Below are 13,146 nucleotides of genomic sequence, written 5' to 3'. Positions count from 1 at the left end.
GGTTAGCAAAGTCTGTAACCTGAAGCGTCTGTAACTCGAGGTACCACTGTATATCCCAAGTTTCACTCAGAGGACTTTTACTGCAGCTTACAATTTAAAAACAACAACAACAACACGAAACATCACCAGTGGTTTAAAGCACATGCACAAAGGTCTATCTTGTCATAATTGACTGTGCAAAGCATCCTATTTATAATTTACATACTCCCGGCTTCCCGAAAATAATACCGGTAATTTGAAATTTTGGTAAGCCACCTTGCTGGCTATTATGCTAGACAGTGGAGCATAAATATATAATTATTTGACCTTATATCTCTTTTTTTTTTTTTTGCATATTAGCAGGTGTAGAACTTATTGCACAGAGTGTTGATTTGTTCAGTAAATCGATTAATGTATTAATCTATTTAAATACTTAAAAATCATCCTGGGGGGTTGGGGGGGAGGGGAGAATGTTAGCAGTCCCGATGTTCTGTTTCCCCACATTTGCAGTAAAATACACCCATCAAAAAATTCACCACTACTTTCATTCCTTCAGTCTCTCAGTCTCTTTAAAACCACGAACCCCGAGGCTGCGATCCGAACCCCACTCGCTTTGAGAAAGGGAGCCCCACTGATTTCAATAGGACTTGACCCTGAGCTGGCATTAATGTGTTATCGAAAGAATTTCGATGGTAGAGGAACAAAGCGATACAAGGCAAAAAAGAAAAGAGGGGAAAAAGAGAAAAGTTGACACAGTTAAGCCCGTGCTCTCACAAAATACCTCCCGTGCCCAAATCCAGGAGTAACCCAAAGTTACCTTGGGGGCTAGGTCTCTCAAAGAGGCCTCCTCTTCTTGCGATGCTGGCACAACCACTGCTTCCCCTTCGAAACGAAACATCTGCAAAGATAGGAAGATCAGAGCCAAGAGTAGTTTGAGAGTGCCCATCTTGCCTGGCTGATGATTCCTCCTTCGAAACTGTATTTTGCCAGTTATCAGAAAACCAAGGGAGTTTTAAAAGAGGGGGAAAGCTGCTGCTTCTCCCACAGTCTCCTCTCTCTCTCTCTCTCTCTCTCTCTCTCTCTCTCTCTCTCATTGCAGAAGCTACAAGTGCATCAATTTATGTCTCCTGCTCTCTTCTTTGCTCCTCCCAGTCTTGTCAGTGTCCCCTGCTCTGAGCCCACTCCCTTTCCCCATCTTCTGGTTAGTTATTTAACCCTGTCCAGAAGACTTCCCCTTCCCAGACCTCCCATTAACCCACCCCACATGGACTGAACTCAAGCTCTGGTGTAGATTACCCTAGCCCCAACCCCCAAAACAAGAGCAAGGCAGAGCCCTGTGGGATCCAGGGGTAGGTTTGCCATTTTTCAAGAAGTGAAAATCCAGACACAAACGTTCTTAAGCCTTTGAAGCTTTTGAGACATTTTTAAAGAAATTCGCCAAAATCTACACTTCTGACATGGGTTGCCATACGTCAGGACTTTCCAGGATACTTCAGCGATTTCCACCCAGACACTGATTGTCACTGCTGTGGTTTAAACCACTGAGCCTCTTGGGCTTGCCAATTGGGAAGGTCAGCAGTTCAAATCCCCACGATGTGGTGAGCTCCTGCCAACCTAGCAGTTTGAAAGCATACCAGCGCAAGTAGATAAATAGGTATTGCTGCAGCGGGAAGGTAAACTGCGTTTCCGTGTACTCTGGCTTCCGTCATGGTGTCCCGTTGCCCCAGAAGCGGTTTAGTCATGCTGGCCACATGACCCAGAAAGCTGTCTGTGGACAAATGCCGGCTCCCTCGGCCTGAAAGTGAGATGAGCGCCTCAACCTCATAGTCGCCTTTGACTGGATTTAACCGTCCGGGGGTCTTTTGCCTTTGCCTTTTACTCCAGCTGTGTCCGTGAAATAAGTAATTATGTATGGAAGTCAGAAAGAGGAGCTGGGGGAGGCCGATGCTCTGCTAGAGCAATGCTTGAATTTATTGTATTATGTATTGAAACTGTGATTATGATAAAAATGAAAAAGCAATAAAATTAGTATATATAAAAAAGGAATACAGTGTCCAATTCTGGGCAGCACAATTTAAGAAGGAGGTTGACACGTAAGAGCTCTTTGAAGCCCTTGTAAGGCGATGGACTCTCCTTCATTGGAGTTTTTAAAGCAATGGTTGGATCACTGTTTGTCAGAGATTCTTTAGCTGAGATTCCAGCTTGGACTAGATGAGCCTTCCAACTCTATCGTTCTGTGATTCTAGGATCCTGATCCAAGCTGAGCATATGAAGCTGCCTGATAACCGGATCTGAAGTGGTGGCAGGTGGCAGGACTCAGGAAACGGCCAAGTGATTAGCTGCAATTCCTGCCTTGCAGGGGGTTGGTCTAGATGACCCTTGAGACCCCATCGCTGCACTTCTAGGATTTTATAGCAGCTGCCTGCCATTAGACCAGGAGGTGGGTGGCCTGTGGCTCTTGGACTAGTTTCAAGCGGCTGGTGGACTAATTTCTAAAGCACTCTTCACGTTCTCAGTCAGACCTCTGGCAAGTGTGTTCTGTTCCTCTTCCCACGCTTTGCTTGGCATCAAGAAAAGGGAACCAGGGCAGGGAGAGAGAGAGAGAGAGAGAGAGAGAGAGAGAGAGAGAGAGAGAAGTGGCAGAAAGAGGGTGGGGAATGGCCTTGGTCCCTTTTAGTTCTGGCCTAACCCCATAGCTGTCAACTTACAGATTTGAAAATAAGGGACCAGCAGCCTCGAAAATAAGGGATCGGCAGCCAAAATAAGGGATTTTAGTCAACCAGCTGAAATACCAAGTTAAAAGGGACCAGGTCATTTGGGAGAGCAGCGCCGCTTTTTAGCCCTTCGTTTCCAGAGGTTGCTGCTCAAGACACCAGCTGATGAAACACTGCAATTAAATAACTACAAGCAGCAAACACTTTTCGCGCAAAATGAAGTCCAAGCTACGAAGATGCTGCTGCAGTTCTTTATCTTTTCTCTCGTGCTCCATCTGCAGCTCTCAGTTCCATCAGGCGGGGCGGGAGGAAGGGGGGGGGAATAAATAGCGCCTGAAGTAAACCCGCAGATCAGACCATCTATGCTAGTCTACCACTACAAATCTATGGGAGAAGCGCTTGCGGTCCTTCCTCCACTTTCCCCCTCTATGGTTAGCCCTTGGAACAGCTGCCTGCGCCTCCTCCTCCTCCTCCTCTCTCTGAACTGCTTTCTCTGTAGTTGCCCTCGCTCTCCCCTCAAGGCTCCTCAGCAATTCATAGAGCACACCAGGCTGCCCATCTCATCTGGGTCCTTCGGCGGCACAGCCACAGTACGGCCTAGCGGGAGCGGCGGCGGGCAGAGGGGAGGTCCCAGGCAGAGATGCTCAGTTCGGCGGCCGCGAGAAGGATGGCGGCGGAAGGGCCCGAGGCTCCCGCCAGTCCCAGCGGGGAGGGGCTCCCGGGGGTCGAGGAAGGAGGGAGGGAGAGGACCTGCTTCCTTTGAAACCCGGGAAATTTAAGGGACATCATCAATAAGGGACAGCAGCGGGACACAGCGCTGGGATAAGGGAGTTTCCCGCCAAATAAAGGACGGTTGACAGCTATGCCTAACCCACCGCTGGGTTCAATCCCATCCACCACCAGCAGATACCCCTAAGAGATTAACAAAAGTTTGCCCACCCCTGCATTGGACAGATGGTCTCCATCAATGACTGCAATGTGACCATGTTACCCAGATCTTGGCCGAAAAGAAGAGTTCTGTGTAACGCCAAAGCCTGCATGCTGCATTGCGAACATCCATAGACTGCTCGATAATTTAACTTGCAGTTGTTGGCATCCATCTGTCTTGAGCATGGGTAGGCAAACTAAGGCCCGGGGGCCAGATCTGGCCCAATCACCTACTAAATCTGGCCCACGGATGGTCCGGGAATCAGCGTGGTTTTACACGAGTAGAATGTGCCCTTTTATTTAAAATGCATCTCTGGGTTTTTTGTGGGGCATAGGAATTTGTTCATCACCCCACCCCCCAAAAAATATAGTCTGGCCCCCCACAAGGTCTGAGGGACAGTGGAAAAAGTTTGCTGACCCCTGGTCTCGAGAGAAAATGAGCGGTAAAGTCAAACCACAGTGTTAGCAGCATCCCTGGTGCACAAACCTGGGCAAGTGTGTATGGCAGCCCTGGGCTGCTTAGATGACAAGACTGCCCCCTCTCGGCCTCGCTGATGTGGTCCAAAGGAAAGCAGAGCAAGACGTTCGGGACCAGTTGGGCTGCAGGAGTTGCCAGAAGGAAGCGTACAAGGCGCCATCCAACTGTCTTAGGGACTCCACTCTGGATTTGCGTAGTGCTTACTCCTGAGATGTTTCTCCTCCCGAAGATATCCCACAAGACAGAGGAGGTTGAGGATCAGAGCTTTTCCTTTCCTGGATGGGCTCCCTTCCCAGGTGGACAAGCCCCACTTGCTCCTCACTTCCTTCTGCAGCATGCGCAGAAACTGCCTTCTTGACCACTGAACCCACTATTGAAGAAGAAGAAGAAGAGGAGGAGTTTGGATTTGATATCCCCCTTTATCATTACCCGAAGGAGTCTCGAAGCGGCTAACATTCTCCTTTCCCTTCCTCCCCCACAACAAACACTCTGTGAGGTGAGTGGGGCTGAGAGACTTCAGAGAAGTATGACTAGCCCAGGGTCACCCAGCAGCTGCATGTGGAGAAGCGGGGAAGCGAACCCGGTTCACCAGATTACGAGTCCACTGCTCCTAACCACCACACCACACTGGCTCTATTGGTCTTCTCCGCTCAATCTGCTGGAGCCTGTCCTTGCATGCAGGAGAAATCCCTCTCATTGAGGGTTGGAGACCCATTGGCTACCCTCTCCTGGTTTAGCCGGCCAGCCGAAGCCGTTTCCCATGGTGTGGCTGCTGCCGCATGCTGGCAGCTTCTAGGAGCCACAGCTGAGAGCTGAGTCTGGGACGGGGAGCCAAAGGTGGACAAGCTACTCCAGGAGGAGCACAATATTGTTCTTTCTAACTGAGTAGGGCAGGTGGCATCTCTCCAGGAAGAAGGCAGCCAGGTGAGGCAAGAATGAGGACCGACGGCCGTTGGTAGGGCAGGGCCCCGTTTGCCCTAATAAACCTTCCTCCCTGGTCCACACACTGCAGAAAGAGATCTTGTTTTTACCAAGAACCTCATTGTATTTATGCAGAGCTTTCAGGGTTTAATGGAGCTGGTGGGTTTCAGCATCTCTTTTTAGAAATGAAATCACAGCTTCTGGGTCAAAACGATGCATCACTCCTTTGGAATGTGTCTGCTTGGGATGCTGCTATGGAGAGATCCTTGTATGGTGTGGTTTCAGCCCAGAACAGGCTGGTTCTCTGCTTCAGAGGACAGGAAGGAAGCCAGGAAGCAGCTCAAATGTGCAGGTAGCGTGAATGTGAGACAACCCAGTTCCAGAATGCAAGAAGAGCCAGTTGGATCAAGCCAATGGGCCGCCTAGTCATAGAATTATAGAATTGGAAGGGACCCTGAGCGCCATATGGTTCAACCCTCTGCAATGCAGGAAATCTCAGCACATGGTCCCCATCCAATTTGAAACCATACTGGACCCTGCTTAGCTTTGCAAATGTGCCAGCAACTTTATTGCTGAACCATTAGGAGGTACATTGATTTCAATGGGTCGACTCGGAGTAAAACTTAACCTGTTCTGTTTTTGTTTTTTTTCTAGTGAGAAAAGAGAAGGGAGGAAATGAAGACCTGGTATATAAAACATTAATACCCTTTTTTGTTATTAGCAGCATGCCTGGAAACTGCAAAATGTTGGAAACCAGCAGACAAATGGACTTTTGAGTTATGGCTCCATAGACTATTAAATCATTTTGCTCTGGGAGGGAAAAACTGACGTTCAGTATAAAAATTGGCCAAAGGCAAAGCAAAATCAATGGACTGTTGTTGTTTTTTGCCACCTGGAAGCCGTTCATGGGCTATAATTGAGATGCAGAAATGGAAGCTGCACGTCTCTGCTGCCTTTTTGAGACTGTGGGACGCTGGTTAAAGCGATGATCATCTGGTTGACTTGTCACTTACCTCCTTGATTTCCCCCCCGCTTAGATATGTCCTCGAGTGCACTGTGGATGCTCGTTTTCCTGGGGGAAGGCATTTACCCCGTTTAACACTGTTGATGTTTTGGTCTTCTGAAACTCAGGCTGAATTCTGTTTTGAAGCCAGTCAGGTATCTGAAACACACAGTGGCGTAGTGTGGGGGGTGCAGGGGGCCCCGGCCACACTGGGCGCAACATCTGGGGGTTAGGGTTAGGGGGCGCAAATCCATGGGTTAGGGGGCACAAATTACTTGCCTTGCCCAGGGTGCTGACAACCCACGTTACGCCACTGGAAACACACAGTCCCTTCTTGTGTGGGGCACAGAATAGAGTCCCAGGGTACAGAGATGAACGAGTAAGTATCAAGGAAAGAACTCGGAATAATCTGCGACAGCAAAAGCAACAACTGAGGTTTGTTTGTACATGGTCTAATAATAATAATAATAATAATAATAATAATAATAATAATAATAATAATAATAATAATTTATTATTTATATGCCGCTCATCTGGCTGGGTTTTCCCAGGCATTCTGGGCAACCCCCAACAGAATATTAAAAACACGATAAAACATCATACTTTAAAAACTTCCCTAAACAGGACTGCCTTCAGATGTCTTCTAAAAGCCAGATAGTTGTTTATTTCTTTGATATCTAATGGGAGGGCCTTCCACAGGGTGGGTGCTACTACCGAGAAGGCCCTCTGCCTGGTTCCTTGTAACTTCGCTTCTTGCAGGGAGGGAACCGCCAGAAGGCCCTCGGAGCTGGACCTCAGTGTCCGGGCAGAACGATGGGGGTGGAGACGCTCCTTCAGGTATACTGGGCCACAGCAGCCCTTGGTTTGAGGGTTATGTTTACTGAAGGTTACGTTTACTGGGAGGGGGGAGTCTTTGGGGGAAATAGAAACAGCTGACCCAAGGGATCGTCATGTTTCTTTTGCTGCCTTCCTAATATCAGTGCATTTCCAAAAGGCATCGCTTGCTCACAGCCCGACATGGCATTGCTCAAAATCAGCAGAGCATTGATCTGTTTGCACTGCGGCAGCTAAATTAGGCACATTCAAAGCAGTTGTTAGGATGCACCTAGTTTTTTGTTTGTTTGTTAAAAAAAACATTCTGTCTCAAATAGGAAGCGGACGGTTCAACGAAAGCATTTGCCAATGGCGCCATCTAGTGTTTTCTGGTTTATTGCTTCAAAAACTTTGTTTTGCAGGAGGGGTTCCAATCGCATACAGTGGTACCGCGCGTCAAGTACTTAATTCGTTCTGGAGGTATGTTCTTAACCTGAAACTGTTCTTAACCTGAAGCACCACTTTAGCTAATGGGGCCTCCTGCTGCCGCCGCGCCGCCAGAGCACGATTTCTGTTCTTATCCTGAAGCAAAGTTCTTAACCTGAGGTAATATTTCTGGGTTAGTGGAGTCTGTAACCTGAAGCGTATGTAACCCGAGGTACCACTGCACCAGATATTTAGGTCTGTGCGATTTCTTTTATTTATTTAGTGAAATGCATATGCTGCTTGATTGCAAGAAAAACCTCAAAAGGCTTTAGAAAATATATATAAAATATATAAAATAAAACTGTAAGGTATGAACAGTTAAATAGGAATGTCCTAAGGAACAGCAGGGATGCGGGTGGTGCTGTGGTCTAAACCACAGAGCCTAGGGCTTGACGATCAGAAGGTCGGCGGTTTGAATCCCCGCGATGGGGTGAGCTCCTGTTGCTCAGTCCCAGCTCCTGCCAACCTAGCAGTTCGAAAGCACGTCAAAGTGCAAGTAGATAAATAGGTACTGCTCTGGTGGGAAGGTAAACGGCATTTCCATGCGCTGCTCTGGTTCGCCAGAAGCGGCTTAGTCATACTGGCCACATGACCCGGAAGCTGTCCGCCGGCTCCCTCGGCCAATAAAGCGAGATGAGCGCCGCAACCCCAGAGTCGGCCACGACTGGACCTAACGGTCAGGGGTCCCTTTACCTTTACCTTTAAGGAAAAGCAGGACATTTTGGGATCAGATCAGAAACCAGGATGGCTTCTGTAAATCCAGGACCGTCCCTGAAACAAAAGGGGCCCTTGGAGGGTCTGTTCTGTTCTTTGCAGTGACTGTATTGTACGATAAAAAATACTTTTTTTAAAGGAACATTTTAAAACAAGTATTTGAAAATATTCAGAAGGTGATTAAAACCAACAGTGGCTAAAAAAGAAACGTAGCACATGTAACTTCTGCATATCTGCATAGGCTTGTCTAAGGAAAAATGTTTTAAGCAGGAGCTGAAAAGGTTACAGTGAAGGTCGCTGCCTGGTGCCAAGAGTCAGGGAGTTCCAAAGTCTAGCTGCTGCCACACTAAAAGATGGATTCCTTACAAGTGTGGAATAAGCATTTTGTGGCACCTGAATCAGTGCCCGTTCCACAGATTGAAGTGGTTGAGTGGGCATATATGGGGGTAAGTGTTTGTTGCTCTGGCACATCAAATCCAGTTACCCCCCCCCACCAGCCTATTTGTGATTAGGAAAGTGGGGAGATACACTGAAAAGTGTGGGGTAATGACTGAGGGGTGCAAAGACATATTGCCTCTGTTATGTACTGAAGTTCTCACCCTGGGCCAGCAGGGGGATACTGTAGATAGTTATGCAAATAAGGGATCGAAAGTGACGTTCAGTGATTGGATAGTTTTAGAAAGTTGTTACAGTAACGTTGTACTGGAGCTCTATATAAGCAGGCTGATTGAACCCTTTAGTTCAGTTCTGTCCTGGCCTGTGAATAAACAAAAGCTGTTTCAAGAATCGCTGTGTCGTCTGATATGTTCACCCACAACTTAACAGCCTCTGCGCAAACAAATCAGGATGAATGCTCAGTATCTTATATCCTCCCTGCAAACATGTTTTCTCAATAAAGCACAGGCATGGTGCAATTTCTTTGTAAACTGTGTGCAAGCAAATCAGGATGAACGCTCCATAAGCAGGTCATTCGAAGGAGCCCTTAATCTCCACAAAACTGTTATTGCACAGGCACGAATCCCTAAAATCTGAGCTGTCAATTCTGCTTCTGATCTTGTCCAGGAATTTAGAAGGCTCTGGAAGACGGGCTACAACGCCCTGTTTGCTCCTGGAGTGAGGATCTTCTGCCTGTGTTGTACAAATGCCTCCACTTCTCCCTCTGCGGTAAATAAAGCAAATATTTCAAAGGCACCCGCCGTCTCTGGTGCTCTCCCATCCGAAAGGAACTCAGATCAGCAGCCTTTGAGCTTCTCACTGCTTGGGAAAGTGTGTGTGTTTGCGCAACGTATTGATTGCTACTTCGTTATAAATGGCCCGCTTTGCTATTTTAGGGAATTTTAAATGGCCTTGAATTCTCGTCTAGGAAATGCAAGTTTGTGTGTGTGTGTGTGTGTGTGTGTGTGTGTGTGTGTGTGAAAGAGACAGGTGGGCAGCTAGGGAGAGGCAGATCTCATTTTCTCACACACAAGGGATAACAGCAGGGCTTGGGGCAACTGCAAGGTTTACAGAAGTACAAAATATACCGTATTTATTGCTCTATAAGACTCACTTTTTCCCTCCTAAAAAGTAAGGGGAAATGCGTGTGCGTCTTATGGAGCAAATGTAGGCTGCGCAGCTATCCCAGAAGCCAGAATTGGCTTGCTGCTTTCACTGCGCAGCGATCCCTCTTGCTGTTCTGGCTTCTGAGATTCAGAATATTTTTTTTCTTGTTTTCCTCCTACAAAAACTAGGTGCGTCTTGTGGTCTGGTGCGTCTTATAGAGCGAAAAATACGGTATTTTAAAGAAAAACAATCCTAACTCAATGAGAACAGAGTATGCTCCGGAGGCATGACTGAGGCCCCATCTGAACTATACATTTAGAGCAGAATCATACCACTTTAAACAGCCAAAGCTTCCTCCCAAAGAATCCCGTAGTTTGCTAAGGGTTGCGAGGAGGCCCTCACAATTCCCAGAGTCCGCAGGGAACCATAGCTCTGCGAATGATATAGGGTCTCCTCTTAACTCTCAACACCACCACCACCAGCAGCAACAACAAAATTAATTTTATTATTTGTACCCTCCCCATCTGATTGGGTTGCCCTAGATTTTTTGGGGAAGCCACAACTGTTTACAGTGGTACGGTATTATTGCTTTAAATGCAGTGTGCAGATGAAGCCTGACTGTTGGGGTGCTGGAGAAATAGAGGAATGCCGGTGATGGGAATGAACAGTCTGGAAACCTGAACAGGAGCATTCCTCCTCGTAACAATTCTGTTGGAAGCCCCACTTGCATGTTTCTGTTTGCCGATAGGAGGACACAACACCTCTGTCCCCTTTGTGCTCTGCCCCCTAGTGGCACTGGCATGTCAATACCCACCTGTCAGAAACGCTTTATGATTTTTTTTCATTTCTCCTGAACATCAAAGATCCTTTTTTAATGTGTGTATTGTTGTGATGGATGAAGTGAAATAGCCTTGGACAGCGCAAGCTAGGGACTCCTGAATCCTAGTTCCACTCCTGTCAAGTACTATGAATCTATCTATCTATCTATCTATCTATCTATCTATCTATCTATCTATCTGTATTCAAGTGTGTTATGCACATTTTGGAAATACAGTGGTACCTTGGGTTACATACACTTCAGGTTACAGACTTTGCTAACCCAGAAATAGTACCTCGGATTAAGAACTTTGCTTCAGGATGAGAATAGAAATTGTGCTCCGGTGGCGCGGCAGCAGCAGGAGGCCCCATTCGCTAAAGTGGTGCTTCAGGTTAAGAACAGTTTCAGGTTAAGAACAGACCTCCAGAACGAATTAAGTTCTTAACCCAAGGTACCATTGTACTTGCCATTCTTTGTCCCTGGACTAACTTTTTTCCCTGGAAGGGAACCCAAGGGAAGGGAACATGAAAACAAGGACAAATCACCAGGTCTGGATAGCACCCACCTTAGAGTTCTTAAAGAACTCAAATGTGAAATTGCTGGTCTTCTTTGGAAAATATGTAACTTGTTCCACAGAATCAGCCTTCAGACCTGAGGACTGCAAAGTGGACCAGATAACACCAGTTCCTAAATAAGGGGTCCAGAAGGGAAACTACAGGTATATTAGCTTAACACCTGTTCTGGGAAAACTGCTGGAAAGCATTATTAAAGATCATAGAATCGATAGTGTCGGAAGGAACCCTGAGGGCATCTAGGCCAAGTCCTTGCAGCGCAGGAATTCTGCCCACGGCTGTCCCTGGTTGGGCTCAAACCACCAATTCGGTAAAGTATGAGACTCTTTGTTGGGCAAAAGATTCCTGCATTGCTGGGGGTTGGGCAGTGGCGTAGCGTGGGTTCTCAGCACCCGGGGCAAGGCAAGTAATTTGCGCCCCCTAACCCGTGGATTTTAGCACTCGAGTCTCTTCCGCGCCCCCCCCAGATGTTGCGCCAGGTGCAGCAGGCCCCCCTGCACCCCCCACGCTACGCCACTGCTCCCACCACAAGTCTTCAGGACAGCCATCCGAAGGCTGGCGCGGGGAGAAGGTCTCTCCGCCCCACCGCCAGGCTTCGGAGCAGCCTTCCGAAGGCTGGCGCGGGGAGAAGGTCTCTCCGCCCCACCGCCAGGCTTCGGAGCAGCCTTCCGAAGGCTGGCGCGGGGAGAAGGTCTCTCCGCCCCACCGCCAGGCTTCGGAGCAGCCTTCCGAAGGCTGGCGCGGGGAGAAGGTCTCTCCGCCCCACCGCCAGGCTTCGGAGCAGCCTTCCGAAGGCTGGCGGTGGGAGGAGGTCTCTCCGCCCCACCACCAGGCTTTGGAGCAGCCTTCCGAAGGCTGGCGGCGGGAGGAGGTCTCTCCGCCCCACTGCCAGCCTTCGGAGGAGGTCCGAGGACAGTGGGGTTCCTGCTTCCTCGAGGAGGGCCGGCCAAACGCGCCCCCCAAATGTTGCGCCCGGTGCGGCCGGCACCCCTGGCACCCCCCACGCTACGCCACTGGGGTTGGGCTAAGATGACCCTCACGGTCCCTTCCAACTCTACAGTTCTATGGTTCTATAGACAGATCTGGGGAGTTTGCACAATTGCCCAAATTTTTTTCTCTCCCCCCCCACATCCTGTTATTTTTAGCACCCTGTCCGATGGGGAGATCTGGAGAACTTGAAAAGCTCAATCACTTATTTGGTGAAGCTGCTGAGATGATCTTGACAGAGGTTTTTGTTTTACTGTGGATTTGGCGGGCAATGAATCAATATGACCACTTTTTGTATGTGAAGATGTAAAGGAAGAAGATAAAGAAGAAGATTGGCAAAATAAATTATTGAATTATGCAGGACAAATTATTACAAAAAGGGGGAAATGTTTAATGCATATTTTTAAAAAGCTTTGGGTATAGATTTTTACATTAGTATAACTTTTAAAAGTCACTTGTAATAAGATGGAGAAGGTTTTAAAATTGGATCATTGAGGATATAAGGTTTTATGGACGTGCATGAACAAGCATATTGCAATGGAACCAAGAGGGATAGTGGAGGGAAATCGACCAAAAAAACCCTGTGGTTTAAAAATTTGGTTATGATTTATTTATTTATTTGTTATTTTTGGAAAATCAATAAAATGTTATTTTAAAAAAAGTATGTAAAGACTCTCCCTGCAAAAGCTGTGAACTGGTTGTGGCGCTCGCTCGCTCGCTCCCTCCCTCCCTCCCTCCCTCCCTCCCTCCCTCCCTCTGTGTGTGTGTGTGTGTGTGTGTGTGTGTGTTTGTATGTGGAATAGAAAACAAAAGGGAAACAGTGTTCACCCTTCTTCCACATGTAAGGGGTTACTTTGGCCCACAGCTGTGCAAAATCTGGGATGGCGACAGGGTGCATGGAAAAAATTGCTCCACCCCAAACTGTCCTTCTGAACTTCTTTTTTTATATAAAGTTTTTTATTAACAATTTCAACATAACAATATCTCAAAACATATCATATTCATTATTCCCCCCCTTTCCCCATCAAAATGTACAAAACCGGGTCAAACATATGTTGGAAATGTAAAGAAAAGGAAGGGACTTTTTATCATATGTGGTGGGAATGCAGAGAAATTAAAAAAATTTGGGAAATGATATATAATGAATTGAAGAAAATGTTTAAAATGACATTTGTAAAAAAACCCAGAAGCAT

General features: G+C 47.4%; 1 long non-coding RNA gene across 1 annotated transcript in view; it reads right to left on the bottom strand.

The window, feature by feature from the left end:
• LOC308571361 overlaps nucleotides 1–13,146 on the bottom strand; it is a 40,419-nt gene that overhangs the window by 5,577 nt on the left and 21,696 nt on the right. Inside the window, exon 2 of the long non-coding RNA XR_014001333.1 lies at nucleotides 797–877. This is a non-coding gene — a long non-coding RNA (uncharacterized lncRNA). The remainder of the gene's footprint in view (nucleotides 1–796; nucleotides 878–13,146) is intronic.

The sequence above is a fragment of the Podarcis bocagei genome, assembly GCF_964188305.1.
Source record: "Podarcis bocagei genome assembly, chromosome: 13".
Taxonomy (NCBI): Eukaryota; Metazoa; Chordata; class Lepidosauria; order Squamata; family Lacertidae; genus Podarcis; species Podarcis bocagei.
The sequence above is the reverse complement of the archived record's forward strand: the minus strand, read 5'-3'. Positions and strand labels throughout refer to the sequence as shown.